Raw genomic sequence first — 16,968 nt, forward strand, 5'->3', positions numbered from 1 at the left:
AAGGTTTATTTATGTTGATGATTTATATACAATGTGTCTCAATGACAATATTTATCAAAAAAGTAAAAAATCCAGTGTAACCAAACCAAAATCGTTTCAATGGAAAACTTCCTAACACTAGGCTTGATTCTTAACCAAAATTGTAGTATAGGAAGAAAAGAGTAAGTTTCGTTGTTAGGGTCCCACACTAACCCCCTTATTTATGTCATGGGATCACGTCATAGTCAAGAGTCAATAAAGCCCATATTAATATTTGTAAGTGGTTAACCCGCAATTAAAGACGGGACCACAGTTAGTTGCAAATGGGCGGTAATATTAGATAGATGGTAAATGGGCGGTAGTATTAGATAGATGGTATTAATAAAACCCACGGTATTGGCCCGTGGAATTGCATGTATGAGTCATAAATAAAGGATAGAGACTCCCTGCGAGGAGCATCGTGTCTTGTTTTGTAATCGAGCTCTGCTCTATTGGAGGTTGCCCCCTCGAAGAGGCCTGTGAACATTTCTCTCTGAGTAATAAAATCATTGCTATTCTGTGTTCTGGGTATATTTTCTTCGCATATTCTGTGTTCTGGGTATCTTTTCTTCGCATATTCTATGTTCGGTATTACTTTGCAGGTTAAGAGCATAACAAGTGGTATCAGAGCACTTTCCAGGGCTCGGTGGGATCTCCAAATTTTAGCAAAAATTTTTTTTGGCTAGAGACATGTTCCGGCGTCTTTAAACCACGGGATCTGTCGTTAAGTGCATAAACCTGCGGATTTGGGGAGGCATGCACGCAGGAAATACAAGAGGTGGTCACGTCTGTTGGACTCCCTTGTAACCCCTGTGGGTACCCCTTCGAGTAGTAGCGCATTAGATAGAACCGCGCAAAGACTGTCTTCCACGTACCCTCTGGGTATATAGGAAGCCCCCTAGCTCCCTTGAAGCCTCGCCATAGATAAACCTTCGGCCGTCTTGTGGCTACAGTACACCGATAACAGCACTCGGAGAGATTACTCGCCCGTACGATAGGGTAGTCGGGTTGTACGGCTAAGGGTACGGTCGATCCTCCTTAGTTAGAGCCCTGAAACATTGGGCCGAGTACTACTGTCAGACCCTTATGTATATTGCGATCTATAGCACCTGACACTCCTCAAGACCATAGTTCCCTTTCTATCGGGGGATCACACATCACCTATTCCAGATCAGCAAGTACAGCAGCAGCCGACATCAGTCCCGCAGCTCCATCAGATCAGCAGCAGCAGTTGTTCCACCATTTGGATCTCTCAGATCCACCAGATCGGAGTAGTTGTGAAGGGTTCCTGTCCCTGGATATAATTTTCGCAGGACTTTTGGCGGCATTGACATTCTGAGGATTTGGCGACTGCAGTATTGATCAGGAAGGAGTAAAACTTCGTTAGGAGTTTTCCAAAAAAAAAAAAAGTCTGAGATCTTCCGGGGCGCTTATTGGTGACCTAGCCCATCAGAATCAGGACGACGAGCTGAGCAAGGTGGTACCATTCAATTTCTTAGTAAAATTTTTTTAGGCGGTCCCAATTTTTCATCAGGTTGGTGTATGGTAGAAACTCGCGCTCAAGCAATGGCCAATGAAAGGATAGACAAAATTGAAGACCATGTGAACTCCCTCCAAACTGCAGTGAAGAATATCGAACTTGAGCTTAAAGGAATAAGTCTCCAGATACATGATGCACTCCCAAAGGGCAAGGAGCCAGCCCACGAGGAGGCGTATAATGGCCATGAATACCATGAGGGTGAGTCTAGCCACTCTCATCACGTCTGGCACACCCATCCACCACCCAGTCAGCGACCTCCCAAATTGGATATGCATAAATTTGACGATTCTCACACGTCTGCATGGCTAGCACAAATGGAGCAATATTTCCAATTGAATCATATCATAGATGAGGGGACTAAGCTTATGGTGGGCACCATGTACTTGGACAATGAACGATGGCAATGGAAGGAATGGCATCAGCGTTGCAATGGACATTTTCAGAATTGGGCCCAATTTGCCAAAGCTCTTCGAAGTCGCTTTGAACAGGAAGACTCTTTTTTGGGGCGTCTCACTAAGCTCCGACAGACGGGTACAATGGAGGAATATATTATTGCTTTTGAAGCCTTAGCCTTCCGCACTAGGGGTCTCACAGATGAGTTCTACATGGAATGCTTTATCAGCGGTCTTAAAGAAGCCATCAAAGCTCAGGTTCTACTCCACCACCCCCCCACATGGACAGAAGCTTGCCAGGTAGCTCGTAAGGTGGAACGTGCATTAACAGCCCAATCCAGCCGCCCCAACTTCCCCGCTAAAGGTCGTCCCTCACAGGCTCCCAATACGACTCAGACACTTAAGATTCAAAAGGTGTCACCTGCGGAAATGGCCGAAAGAAGGAAGCAAGGACTATGTTACTATTGTGATGAAAAATATTCCCTGGGTCATAAATGCAAAGAGCCCAAGTTTTTTCAAATAGATGCCACTGACTACAGCTCCACCGAGGAAGATCCACCACTTGAGGAACCGGAGGCGATCGAAGAAGATAACCAAAAGGAGATTGTATCTGATGAACCAATTATTTCGCTAAATGCATTGGCAGGAATTTCTTCCCCTCAAACTCTCAAAATCAGGGGTTTTCTTAAACATCGCCCAGTAGTAGTCTTGATTGATAGTGGAAGTACCCATAATTTCATCCATCAAAAGATCGCTGAAGCAACACATTGTTTCGTCAGGGCAGTTTCTAACTTCCAAGTCCAGATTGCAGATGGGGGCACAATGAAATGTGAAGGTCACTGTGAAAATGTCAAACTTCAAATGGGGGATTATCAATTGAAAACCCACATGTTTGCAATACACATGGGGGGTTGCGACATTGTCCTAGACGCGGAATGGCTCCGCACTCTTGTTCCAATCACAATGGATTTCCAGGAGTTATATATGAGCTTTAAGCATAACAACTCCACACATACCCTCCGTGGACTACAGGCGGGAGCCCCCTCTATCATCAGCTCACATAGGATGGAAAAATTGTTAAAAAAGGGCCACCATGGAGTGGTAGCTCAATTTAATGCCATCCAGGTAGTCGACACCATGTCTCTGCCAATTCATCCTGAGATGCAACAGATTTTAAATAAACATCGGACGGTCTTTGACAAGCCTCATGAGCTTCCACCCTCGCGAGGGGAACATGATCATAGCATCACATTGGTTCCAGGGGCCCAACCCCCAAATGTGCGGCCATACAGATATCCGTTCACCCAAAAGAATGAAATAGAAAAAATCATCAAGGAATTGTTGGAAGCAGGTGTCATTCGTCCCAGCATTAGTCCTTATTCATCCCCAGTGGTCATGGTCCTCAAGAAAGATGGGGAGTGGCAGATGTGTCCCGACTTCGGGGCCCTCAATAAGTTAACAGTCAAAGATAAATTTCCCATCCCGGTGGTTGACGATTTGCTGGACGAACTCAATGGGGCTCAATTCTTCACTAAGTTGGATCTTCGCTCAGGCTACCACCAAATTCACATGAAGGAAGTCGACATTCCCAAGACGGCTTTCAGAACTCATGAAGGCCATTATGAATTCCTGGTCATGCCATTTGGTCTCTGTAATGCCCCCTCTACTTTTCAGAGCCTTATGAATCACCTCCTCAAACCATATCTCAGAAAATTTGTCCTTGTCTTCTTCGATGACATCCTCATCTATAGTGGCACTTGGGCGGCACATCTTCAGCATGTAGATCTACTCTTGCAACTGCTCCGCACGCATAAATTATTTTTCAAGATGTCTAAGTGTTCGTTTGGCATGGAAGAAGTTGAGTATTTGGGCCACATTGTGGGGCGTGAAGGTGTCAAGGTGGACCCCAAAAAGATCCAGGCAATGCAAGAATGGCCTCAACCTAAGACCTTGAAAAGCTTGAGAGGATTTTTGGGTCTCACAGGCTATTATCATAAATTTGTCCGCAACTATGGCCGCATAGCGAAGCCCCTAATGCAACTCCTAAAGAAAAATTCCTTCTTCTGGAACGAGGAAGCACAACAGGCATTTACCGCTCTCAAAACCGCCATGTGTTCCACTCCCGTCTTAGCACTACCGGACTTCACCAAATCATTTGTCATTGAATGTGATGCTTCGGGAACAGGTATTGGAGCGGTCTTAATGCAGGAAGGGCGACCATTGGCCTTCACCAGCCAACAACTAAGTGGGAGGAATCTGGGCCAATCTACCTACGAGAAGGAAATGATGGCCATCTTACATGCAGTCGAGACCTGGCGACCTTACTTGTTGGGGCGACGTTTCCAAATCCGCACAGATCATCACAGTCTTAAATACTTTTTGGAGCAACGCCTATCTTCCCCACAACAAAATAAACGGTTAGCCAAAATGCTGGGATATGATTATGAGATCATTTACAAGAAAGGGAAAGACAACAGTGTAGCAGATGCATTGTCGCGCCAATTTGAGGAGGAAAGTACTCTGCTCGCAATTTCCCTCCCCATTCCAGACTAGATTGAAGAGGCTCGCAGGGAATGGTTTTCACATCCCGGGCTCTCCCAACTCATTTCTCAATTGCAGGTAGATCCTAATTCCAGCAAGGGCTACTCATGGTTGAATGATATTCTTCGCTATAAGGACATAGTCGTAATATCACCAACATCCACCCTCAAAAGTCGCATTTTGGCAGAATTGCACTCATCTCCCATTGCAGGACATTCGGGCTTTCAGAAGACGTATGCTCGCACCAGAAGATCATTTTTTTGGACCGGCATGAAACAGGACATCCTTACTTTCGTAGCAAAATGTGACGTCTGTCAACGCCACAAAGGGGAAACCGTCAACACACCAGGCACATTACAACCATTGCCCATTCCGGCGTCAATTTGGATGGAGGTCTCCATGGATTTCATTACAGGTCTTCCAAAGTCTGGGAACAAGTCAGTCATCATGGTGGTTGTGGACCGACTGTCGAAGTATGCTCATTTCTGCGCCCTACCCCAACCATTTACACCAACTTTGGTTGCTCAAACTTTCGTGGATCAGATCTTCAAATTGCATGGCATGCCCACTTCTATTGTGTCCGACCGCGACCCAATCTTCACCAGTAATTTTTGGCAGGAACTCTTCAGAATACAAGGCACTCAACTCAAACTCAGTACTTCATATCATCCGCAAACAGATGGTCAAACCGAAGCCGTCAACAAATGTCTAGAAACCTACCTTAGGTGTTTCACTTCAGAAAAGCAACACCTTTGGGTACAGTGGTTACCTTTGGCGGAATGGTGGTATAACACCAACTATCATGCCACCACCAAAATGACTCCCTATGAAGCAGTCTATGGTCAACTTCTGCCTTCCCCTACTTCTTATCTCACGGGGTGCTCCAAAGTACAAGCCGTGGATCAACTCCTACAACATCGCGCAACCATGCTCGCCCATCTGCGCAAGAATCTTCATCAAGCTCAGAACCGTATGAAGCAACAGGCTGACCAACATCGCTCAGAGCGCCAATTTCAAGAAGGGGATCAGGTCTTTTTGAGGCTGCAACCATATAAGCAAACATCACTCAAAGACAAGGGTTGTCAAAAGCTCTCTCCAAAATTCTACGGACCATACCAAGTACTTCAGCGCATTGGAGAAGTGGCTTACAAGTTGGCTTTGCCACCTACAGCAAAAATCCACCCAGTTTTCCATGTATCGTGCCTCAAGAAAGTGATTGGGAACAATTGCCGAGTTCAAACCAGTCTACCTGAATTGGACGAAGAAGGGTCAATCTGGCTTCAACCTGAACAGGTTCTAGACACACGAGACAAGCACCTGCGAGGCCGCATGATTAAGGAGGTCCTCGTCAAATGGAAAGACACCTCTCCGGAAGATGCAACTTGGGAACCAGCCACTATTCTTCAGCAGTTTCCGCAGCTTCAGCCTTGAGGACAAGGCTAGTCTTAAGGGGGAGGGCATGTTAGGGTCCCACCCTAACCCCCTTATTTATGTCATGGGATCACGTCATAGTCAAGAGTCAATAAAGCCCATATTAATATTTGTAAGTGGTTAACCCGCAATTAAAGACAGGACCACAGTTAGTTGCAAATGGGCGGTAATATTAGATAGATGGTAAATGGGCGGTAGTATTAGATAGATGGTATTAATAAAACCCACGGTATTGGCCCGTGGAATTGCATATATGAGTCATATATAAAGGATAGAGACTCCCTGCGAGGAGTATCGTGTCTTGTTTTGTAATCGAGCTCTGCTCTATTGGAGGTTGCCCCCTTGAAGAGGCCTGTGAACATTTCTCTCTGAGTAATAAAATCATTGCTATTCTGTGTTCTGGGTATATTTTCTTCGCATATTCTGTGTTCTGGGTATCTTTTCTTCGCATATTCTATGTTCGGTATTACTTTGCAGGTTAAGAGCATAACATTCGTCAACTAACACGCATCCTATAAAATAGTAGAAGTAAAAGTGGCATGATATTGATGTTATTTTGAAAACTTGATTCATCCATTCCTCCACAAAGTCATAATATCCCGTTTGAAAATTTAAATGATCAAAGTTTTCACACATATAACTTTCAGCCATCATTTCATAGGGTGGTATTTTAGTGATTTCTAAGATGGAGATACAATCAGTCCCACAACATTCTTCAAATAATTCATGATTGAAAACTGGTAAAGCATATTGTTCATATTTCAAACTAAAGCTTGTAGTATTATGATCCAATTCCTCAGCATGTTGTGAAAGAGATTGTAAATGAAAATCATTATTGTCATTATAAGATGCAACAACCTAAAAATTTTGGTTAAAAGTTTCATCATTAGAAATATGAGAAACTGCATTTTCCTCATTATAAGGCTTATGCTTAGAAAAATGTGAATTTAAATCATGATTATCTTGTAGGCTATTAGATCGATTATATCTATAATAACTAGGAGGAGATGAAAGGAAAGAATTGATATGTTTAATTTCATTTTCATTTTTAAATTCATTTTCCTCATAGTTATCATAAACAGGTTGCAAAAATGTTGATTCAGTTAAGTTATCACAACCCTTATTCTGACAAGTATTAAAAATATCTAAAGTATGTTCAAAACAAGAACTAAACTCGTGATCAGATTGTAATCCTACTTCATGATTCAATTCACCATCATATTGATCATAAACAACTAGTTGGGAAATGTCAACATGAACACCAGGTGAAATTGAGGTGAGATGCAAAAATTTGGAAAATATTTTAAATGTGAAGAAGTAAAAATAAAAGGTAAAAAATACTAAGCAATAAATCAAGCTGCAAGGATGGAAGGTGAGGTGTGTGAAGAAAAGGTTTGTGTGAAGGAAAGGTTTGTATAAAGGGAATATTCACCAAAGCTCCATAGAAAGGATGTTAAAAAAAAATTAAATGTTATAACAGATATCTATATCTATATCTATATATATATATATATATATATATATATAGAGAGAGAGAGAGAGAGAGAGAGAGAGAGAGAGAAGATTTTAGATATGGGGGAAATTAGAAATCATATGGAAATATATATAAGTATGGAAAAGGGAAATAATATGGAAAACAAAAGATTATTTTTAGTTATTTAGAAAATATAAATGTATAACTATTAAAAATAAGTTGGAAATGGAAATGGGCAATTTTCGAACTGGTAAAAGGAAAGAGAAGGAAAATTAAAAGTGAAAAGGCTAAGTATGGAAGAACGAGAGTATGAAAAATTTCAGAATAACACGAGGGTATCTAATAATGGAAAATTGAAAGTGGTTGATGGTAAATGGAAGAGTTAAAGTAATAAATAGTAAATTCAAAAAGTAAATGGTAAAAGGGTAAAAATGGAGATAGAATACAATGAAAATCTCTATTAAGATAGAATGAAAATTGACAATATCTTGGGCTAATGTCCTCTTTTTTTATTTCATAAAGTGTTGGATGTAGCTAAGACATGGGGCTATCATATGAAAAGAAAAACATAACTTATTTATTCCTTCTTAGTAACCCTTTAATTTTCCAAATTAGAAACCATCATGGTTATACTTTTGTATGGAAGTGTTGCATCTTGAAACCTATTTTAAACGCTTCAAAAGTTTTAGGTCTTCATGAGGATTTTCTAGCACATTCAAAAGAGAAAATTTTTAACTTCAATTTAATTAAGAAATGTTACACATCCTTCTATACTTCATCGAAAATTTCCCCATTTATGGAACTTTATGGATATCATCCTCCATCCATCACATCACCCTTGAAAGGGATTACAAAGGTTTAAGCAATGGAGGACAACATAGGGTGCTGACAAGAGGTTCTCAAATTAGTAAAGGATAAGTTGGTTATAGCATAGAAAAGGCTAAAACAACAAGTAGATCAACATTAAAATGAAAGGAAATTTGAAGTTGGAGATTGTGTATTTTTTAGACTACAACCATATAAATATATGTCCCTCAAGTAACAAAACAAGGATAATAAATCAACACCCAAATATTATGGCCCCTAAAAGGTGTTACAAATGATTTGAAGTATAGCTTACAAATTGGAGTTTTTTCCATCTTCATGTGTACATTTAGTCTTCCATGTTTCTTGTTTAAGGAAGGTAATCAATGACAAGATCATAGTCCAAATTATTTTACCAAAGATTAATGAAGAAGAGAAAATCATACTAGAAATAGAAACAATCCTTCAAACAAAGATTAAGTGGCTATGAAATACAACAATTACTGAGCACCTCTAAAATGGAAGAACCTACCAGTAGAAAATGAAACATTGGAAGATTAGTTATTCATGCATAAACAATTGTAGTTAGTGAGGAAAACATTCGTTTGAAGGGGAGGGGAATGTTAAACCATAGACAAAGCCCCATTTTAAACATAATTCCCCATGTAAATCTCTAGATAATGAGTTATATTTCTAATTTTATATTAGTATGGTTACTTAGTGATCCAGATTTTATGAATGAACAAAATGAAATACATATATAAACAAAATAGAGTGATAGAGTGGAAACAAAAATCCAATTAATTAATAACAAAGTATTGAGAAGTGTTTACATGCAAAATGGAAATAAAATAGCTCAAGCAATGGTAACTTATCTCTGAGAAGCGATGTGGTGGGTACATGCCTTTTGAACTGTGTTACAATGAGGCTTGAAGGCCTATTTATTATTGAGAAACAATGGAAAACTTTAAACATCAAAAATCCTAACCTAGGAGATGAAGCACCAAAAGTTTGTGGGCCTCGTTGGGGTAAATTGGTACATTAACTTCTCAAGGCCGTAACTTTGTAATATGATCTTCGTTTGACACATATGATACCTCACTCTCTCTCTCTCTCTCTCTCTCTCTCTCTCTCTCTCTCTCTCTCTCTCTATATATATATATATATATATATATATATATATATATATATATATATATGAGTAATACAACTCTCAACTTCAATCATGTGTTGTATGACACATGTTTGCTCGTATTCCAAAAAAACGTCGTTTAGGGCCTCAAAATGGCTCTGAAAGTTTAGGACTTGAAAAATGCCAAAAATAGTAAATTTTGTTACAATTAGGGAAACTAAAAGAAACAATGGTGTGGGTCAAAGTGGAATAGGTGGGTGGCCACCAATATCCACCTAGATCAGCTAGACCTTTTAATTATTATTGTAACATTTTTTTCCTACATATATACTAAGAAGACCTAGTTTTAAAATAATCTCAACTTGTCTTATACATTGATTTACTATAATATGATGTTTCCCATGATAAGTAAATTGTTATTGGTTGAGATTATTTTATGATTTTCAAGATGTTTGCTTCATAATAGATGGGTAACATGGGGACATGAATACAAGTTTAATGCTCCAACAAGGTTCCGGGGGAGGGGGGCTTGCGATATTTAACACTGCCATATTTGTACATAGGTAAATCTACAGGGGATGGTGACAGTTCATCAATATCGAAGGTGGAAAAAATCACAGGGAAGGGGTCATTATGTCCAAAATGAGCTCCAACGCAAGTTTGGTACAAAACCAATGCAAGGCCATAATGATCTAAGGAATGCAAGAATATATGTCAGTGGTTGGTTGATGGGTGTTGACGATAGGGAGAGAGTTTTAACATGAGCTAGAGGAATATATAGATATTGTCTCAACTCTTAGGGAGAAGAAGATGAAATTGCAATCCTCATAGAGCTTATAGTTAAGAAGGGAATTACATGTGCTTATATCTATATAGGTATCCTTATCCCCCATCTCACTCAAATCAATCTAGCACAATGGTGGATTCTTACTGGTGGGCAGAGGATTTTGATGGTCTTAACTTCTTTTATGGTCCTTTACCAGCCAAGGGGGAGAGGGACACTATTCTTTCATAGCATTCTAGTAGTTAGATGAGGGGAGGATGCACATGAAGATGAGTGAAATGTCTACCCCATTAGGGGGACCTCTTGCTCCTGACATGTCATGTAAATAGGGAAGGAGGAAGTGGAAGCTAGGATAATTTCATGCAACACTATTCAAGAGTGACCAAAGCATAAATGGAGGAAATTGAGGCAGCAGTGAAATGAAAATTCCTAGAGATAAGTGATGCTTAGATTATGAAAGAGGTTGAAGGTTGGGTGAAGAATATTGTCCACTCTCGTATAGGGGACATCAAGTATTTCATGCTAGTGGAAAATTTTTGGTTAGTGAAGTTTGGGATTGCTTAGGCCTTGGAACTAGGTAGGAAAGAGACGGAAGACATTAGGTAGTTGATCCATGTTTTTGAGAGAAAGTTCAAAGCCTTTTTCAAAGGGATTTTCAAGGTCAACATCTTAGTGAAGTTTGTGCATGAGAAAGAAAACAAAGGAAATGGTGAGGATGCCCCCCATGATTCTATGGGTGTGCCATCCAACCCGATTGATCTCCCTAAGGATGCTCAACCATCTACCTTGGCCCAAGCTACTTTTAAATCCAACTCTATGATTTTGGAACTCGTCATGGAGGAAATTCCATCATTCCTAGTTATGTAATTTATGTTTTAGTCTTAATCTACTACTCTTTATGTCTGGTTTTCATAGGCTAGTAGTAATAATTTCTTTTGCTTACTCATATTTAAATAACACCACAACAACATATATTAATCATACTAATATCATGCTAGTGGAGATGCCATATTTCCTATTGTAAACCTCCACTAATATTAAATGTATTTTATTTTTATATAAGTATAAATTAATAAAATCTTTTTCTAAATTAAAAAAACAAAATCATAATCATACACTAAATAAACTATCTTATAAATCCCATAAACTCTATGTATTATTGCATTGAGAGGTGCTCTCTAGCCCAATATGGTAGAGATGTTGTAATGTAATGTAATGTCATGTAATGTAAACATTTTAACTCAGTCAAAATAAAAATAAAAATAACCCTATAAAAATCGAGTAGTCTTTAAGTGTGGCTTTTTGGAAAGTTTTCTAGTTTATTTTCCGATCTAATTTGTGTAGAATCTAATAGGGATTCACTAAAATCACAAGTTGGATAGGTAAACTCTTCACAATAAAAGTTCCCTAGGGGTTTTTGAGGTTGTTGAATCCATATATGCAGTAAAAAAACTAGTTTAAACAATAAAAATCAAGACTTGGCCACATAATTTTTCACTCGATTACGGCCAGAAATCCACCAGAAACTCACAAAAGTCACACTTAAAGACTACTCCTATAAAAATAAAACAATAATAAAAATGAAAATAACTCATAGTGTTGACCCAAGGTATTCATGTGGAATATAACTTATTTAAAGGGTGAAACTAAACTAGCCTAGATCCATCTTAACTCTGAATCTACCTAGCATCGAGAGGCGTCAAATCCCTTGAGATGTAAGCCTATTTTAAAGTGAAAAGATATTTCATCCCTCTCAATCCTTGGTAGATCCAAAGTTAAGATGGATCTAGGTTGGTAGTATATCTTATAACAAAAAGAAAATATCTATGGAGAAACTGTATTAATAATCACTAATATTAGTTATTATTTTAATAATATAATATAATTATTTTAATATTAATATTTTAATAGCTATATTCTATTAATTAAATGTTAATTATTATTTCTTTATAACACCTTATGGTCCTATTCTAACAATGTTAATAATTTAATTTAATAATTATAATTATTTCGATATTAATTAATAACAATGTAAAATATCAAACGTGAACTGTACTAAGACCCTGTTTTTTTAGTACCAAAAAATCATCTGATTTTGAAAAATGTTGATTTATAAATACCTTTTTTTAGCATATTTTTTACACTTTAAGTTTTCTTATGTATCAAGTATGCACATTATTTTTAAAATGTTAGTGATTTTCATGTTTATTTTGAAAAGTGTTTGATGCAACATCAACCCCCTTTTTTAGAAGACTTATTTTTGACACTTTAAAATTTCTAATATATCAAGTGCGGATAATTATTTTTTAAATTTAACAATTTTTGAAGTAGTCATCATCTTCTTCTTCTTCTTTCTTCTTCTTCTTCTTCTTCTTCTTCTTTTTCTAGTGAGATCTTCATTTTTTGCATAGTATATTTTAAAGTTACGATTTTCTATAATTTATCTATTGTTAATTAATATTTCAATGCACATCAAATAATTGTCACTAAAAAAGCAATAATTTTTAATATTTGACATAAAAATACACTTTTTGATATAAATATAATGAAAAAAATACACATTTTGAGAGTTTTTTGCTAAAAGTCACTTGTCAAATAAACAAATTTTATGGAAAATTTCTAACAAAAAAAAAGTTTAAAAGATAGCAATTTTTTATGAATTTTATGTAAAAAATTAATAATAATCATAGTTTAAAAAAAAATAATGATTCACATAAAAAGTAAAGTGAAAAATCATATAATACATATATTAAACATATAACAACAATAATTGGATACTTATTCTTCTCATAAAGTTGAGAAATGGCAACAAGAATTTCCAGTTTAATTTGTCCTTGAATTAAACTGAGAATTAAAATCAAATTATATTCTCATAGCAACTTATAAATAGTTAATTAAGTTTAATTAACTTAATTGACTTAGGAATTTTGAGTTGGAAGTCTTTCTGTATTCATGTATACGTTCTCCCTACTTTTTAGGGGTCTAGTATGAGTTTAAATTGAGTTGGAAATTAGATCACTCAATTTACCTAGTTAAGTTAAGTTAAATTAATTTCAAATTGTTTGAGGAACTAATGGAGAGTTAATAGTCATTTTTTGCACTAGTGCATCCACAAGTGTCACTCTAGTTAACTGAAGATTCCATCATTAGAAACTCATGCATGTCTATTTTGAGAAAGACCTAGCTGAGACTAGAGTGTAGGGACAATTTACTATCAGTTGTATTATTTACTGGAGTGTAAATATCATGCATGCATCAGTGATTGATCCTATGTTTGGATTGCGCAATTTTGGAAACATGAATTCCCTTTAAATACAGGTTATTCATCCTAGGAATTACACAAGAGATTAGGGGCTTGGAGAACTGCAGAATTGACTAAGTGTTGGCTAAGAGCTAGCTTGTGAGCTGAGAGAGTTGAGCATACTTGTGTGGAATTGTTCTAGTGAGAAAAATCTTTGTATCTTCACTCATATTTTTGATATATGCAATACATATAGTAGGGTTTTGAGCAATGGATTTCCCCAGATACATCTTGTGTTATGTGTCATTGATTTATCTTCTTCTTATTCATATTATTTTAATCAATCTATTGGATTCCATTGGTTGATAGTAGAAGTAGATTCTTGTCCTGTGCTTTAGTACATTGCACGAGCTTGTGAATCTACATGATTTTCTACACATAAAATCTCAAAGTCAAAACATTACAAGTATAACTGTTGAATAGTACTAAAAAATGAGTTTGATTTGCAAGCATCATTTAAATTTAATCAATAATATCATATAATCCATTCTCACCATCTTCTAGAGTTTCATTATTGTCTTCTTCCATAATATGTTGTGCTCTAGTTTCGTCATTTTCCTCTTTAAATGGATCTTCGATGTCTGCAATTCTCCCAAAATATCTTTTGATGGATCTTTAATGTCTGCAAATCTCACCTGCTCATGCCAAGGCTCATGGCCCAGGGGCCTTGCATGCCTAGGGTTGATTCCGGGAATCGGCCCTTGGCGCCCAGGGCCGTGGGCCTAGGTGGGGGCATGATTACGACCTAGGGGCGCTGGATACCTAGGGTTGATTCCCAAAATCGACCCTTGCCCTGGACACCCAGGGGAAATTAGCGCAATCGACCTTGGATGATTCTTGGAATCAACCCTGGGTGATTCCCATAATTGACCTTGGGCGATTCTCGTAATCAACCTTGGGAGATTCCTAGAATCGACCCTAGTCCTAGGCACCCAAGGGAGATTCCCCGAATCAACTCTTGGCGATTACCGGAAATGGCCCTGGGTGATTCCCAGAATTAGCCTTGGGTGATTCCAAAAATCGTTGTTGGGTGCCCAGGGGTGATTCCCAGAATCGACCATAGCCCTAAGCACCCAGGAATGATTCCAAGAATCGACCCTAGCCCTGGATGCCTAGGGGAAATTCCCAGAATCAACCCTGGGCGATTCCCGAAATCGACCCTTGATGATTCCTAGAATCGACCCTGGGCAATTCCTAGAATTGACTTTGGGTGATTCTCGAAATCGACCTTGAGAAATTCCTAGAATCGATACCTTGGGTGATACCTAGAATAAACTCTAGCGATTACTTGGGTGATTCAAAGAATTAAGCTTGGGTGATACCTTAGGAGCCCAGGTGCGATCCCCAGAATCAACCCTGGGCAATACTTGGAATCAAACTTGGACGATACGCAGAATTGAACCTAGGTGATTCTCGGAATCAACCCTAGGTGATTCTGGGAATTGAACCTAAGCGATTAAAGGAATTAACCCTGGGCAATTCAAGAAATCAATCCTGTGCAATACCCGGAATCAACCCTAGGCGATTCCCAAAATCAACCCTAGGTGATTCACTGAATCGACGCTAAGTGATTCCTAGAATCGATACCCTAGGCAATACTTGGAATTGATACCATGGGTGATACTTGGAATCGACCATGAGCGATACCCTTGGAGATTCCTAGAATTGACCATGGCAATAGTCTAGGTTCCAAGGGACGATTCCAAAAATCGACCTTGGGCGATTCCCTGAATCGACCCTAGGCGGTTCCCGGAATCAACCCTCGCGTTAGGCCAAGAATCAATCCTGGGTGCTTCCCAGAACCAACCCTGGGAGATTCATGACCCCATAATCGACCCTAGCCATGGTGTTGGATTGATGGGGCTTGGACCCAGGTTCGAAGTTAGCTGTGCTAACCAAAAAACCCTACACTACCAACCCTTTCGACAATAAGCCACGTAGCGCAGGCTGCAGTCTCACCTGAGGCAATATTGGGGGATGTTAGAACTAGGTTTCTGCATCCAGAGGGTTATGTAATATTTTTTCTACAGATCTAGGGCTTTATCTTGACCTTCATGAACCCTAACCCATGAAACCTAGAACTTACAGTAAATAACAGTTAACAGATTTATGTCCTTCAGCTCTTACGCTAAACATGCATAACATCATACAAATAAGCAAATCTACCTCTTCGTGGATCTATTAAGTACTTTTCCTAATTAAATGCATTCAACAGATCATAAATACAACAACTTTAGAAATAAACAATAATACAAAGATACACAGATATCAGTTCAAAATATGTCTTTGCTGTTCTTCAGATTCTCAGTTACAAACTCTTTCCAACCTTGCGCACATAGCTGCAAGGGCCCGTGCACTCAACTGTAGACTACCAAGGTCTCCGCGCACATAGCTGCAGCAGACTTCCCCTTCACCCAAGTACAAAATAGACAAATTCATACTCAACTCATGCACTTCCTACTTAGCTAACCTATGACTCTTCTATGACTTCCTTTTATACTCTTCCTTCATTACAATACCATGGTTCACAAACCATGGGCGGGTCTCAAAACAACTTGACTTTAACAAACTAAGGGGCTTTGACCTTCCTAAATCCCCTTTGACTCCTATTGACCTACGCTAATCACGCCCCACTCCCTAAAATGCGGAGACTTCATAATACCTTTACAAACTTAACAAAACTTTAACAAAATCTAACCCATGGGACCTCGTCCCAACACATGGATACCCAAGAGTGATTCCCGAAATTGACCTTAGGCTTTACCCAGAATTGACACTAAGTGATTCCCTGAATCGACCCTAGGCGATTCTTGGAATTGACCATGGGTGATTCCTGGAATCGACCCTTCATGATTACCATAATTGATACCCTGGGTGATACCCAGAGTTGACCCTTGGTGATATTCTAGAATATTTCTGGAACTAAACCTAGGTGATAGCATAGGTGCCTAAGGGCGATTCCCAGAATTGACCCTAGGCGATACCTGGAATCGACCATAGGCGATTCCTAGAATTAGCCCTGGAATATTCTTGGAATCAACCCTGGGCGATTCTCAGAATCAACCTTGTGCGTTTCCTGGAATCGACCCCAGGCAATTCCTAGAATCAACCCTGGGTGATTCTCAGAATCGATACCCTGAGTTATACTTGGAATCTACCATGGACGATACCTTAGGAAATTCCTGGAATTGACCCTCACTCTAGGTGGTTCTCAGAATCGAACCTAGTCCTGGGCAATTCCTAGAGTCGACCCCGGGCAATTCTAAGAATTGACCTGGGGCAATTCCTGGAATTGACTTGGGGCGAATTCCAGAATTGAGCCAGGGTGATTTTTGCAATTGACCCTGGGCAATTCTTGGAATCGACCCTAGGCGATTCTCAGAATCGATCTTGGGAGATTCTCGGAATCTATCTTGGCTCTAGGCCCCTAATCGACCCTGGGTGATACCCTTGGCGCTTCCCGGAATTGACCTTGGGCGATACCCTTTGCACTTCCCTGAATAGACCTTAGGTGATTCCTAGAATCGACCCTGGGCGATTCCCAGAATCAA

Source organism: Pinus tabuliformis, chromosome 3_1 (genome assembly GCF_031772625.1).
Source record: "Pinus tabuliformis cultivar Carrire ecotype Pingquan chromosome 3_1, CPIR1, whole genome shotgun sequence".
Taxonomy (NCBI): domain Eukaryota; kingdom Viridiplantae; phylum Streptophyta; class Pinopsida; order Pinales; family Pinaceae; genus Pinus; species Pinus tabuliformis.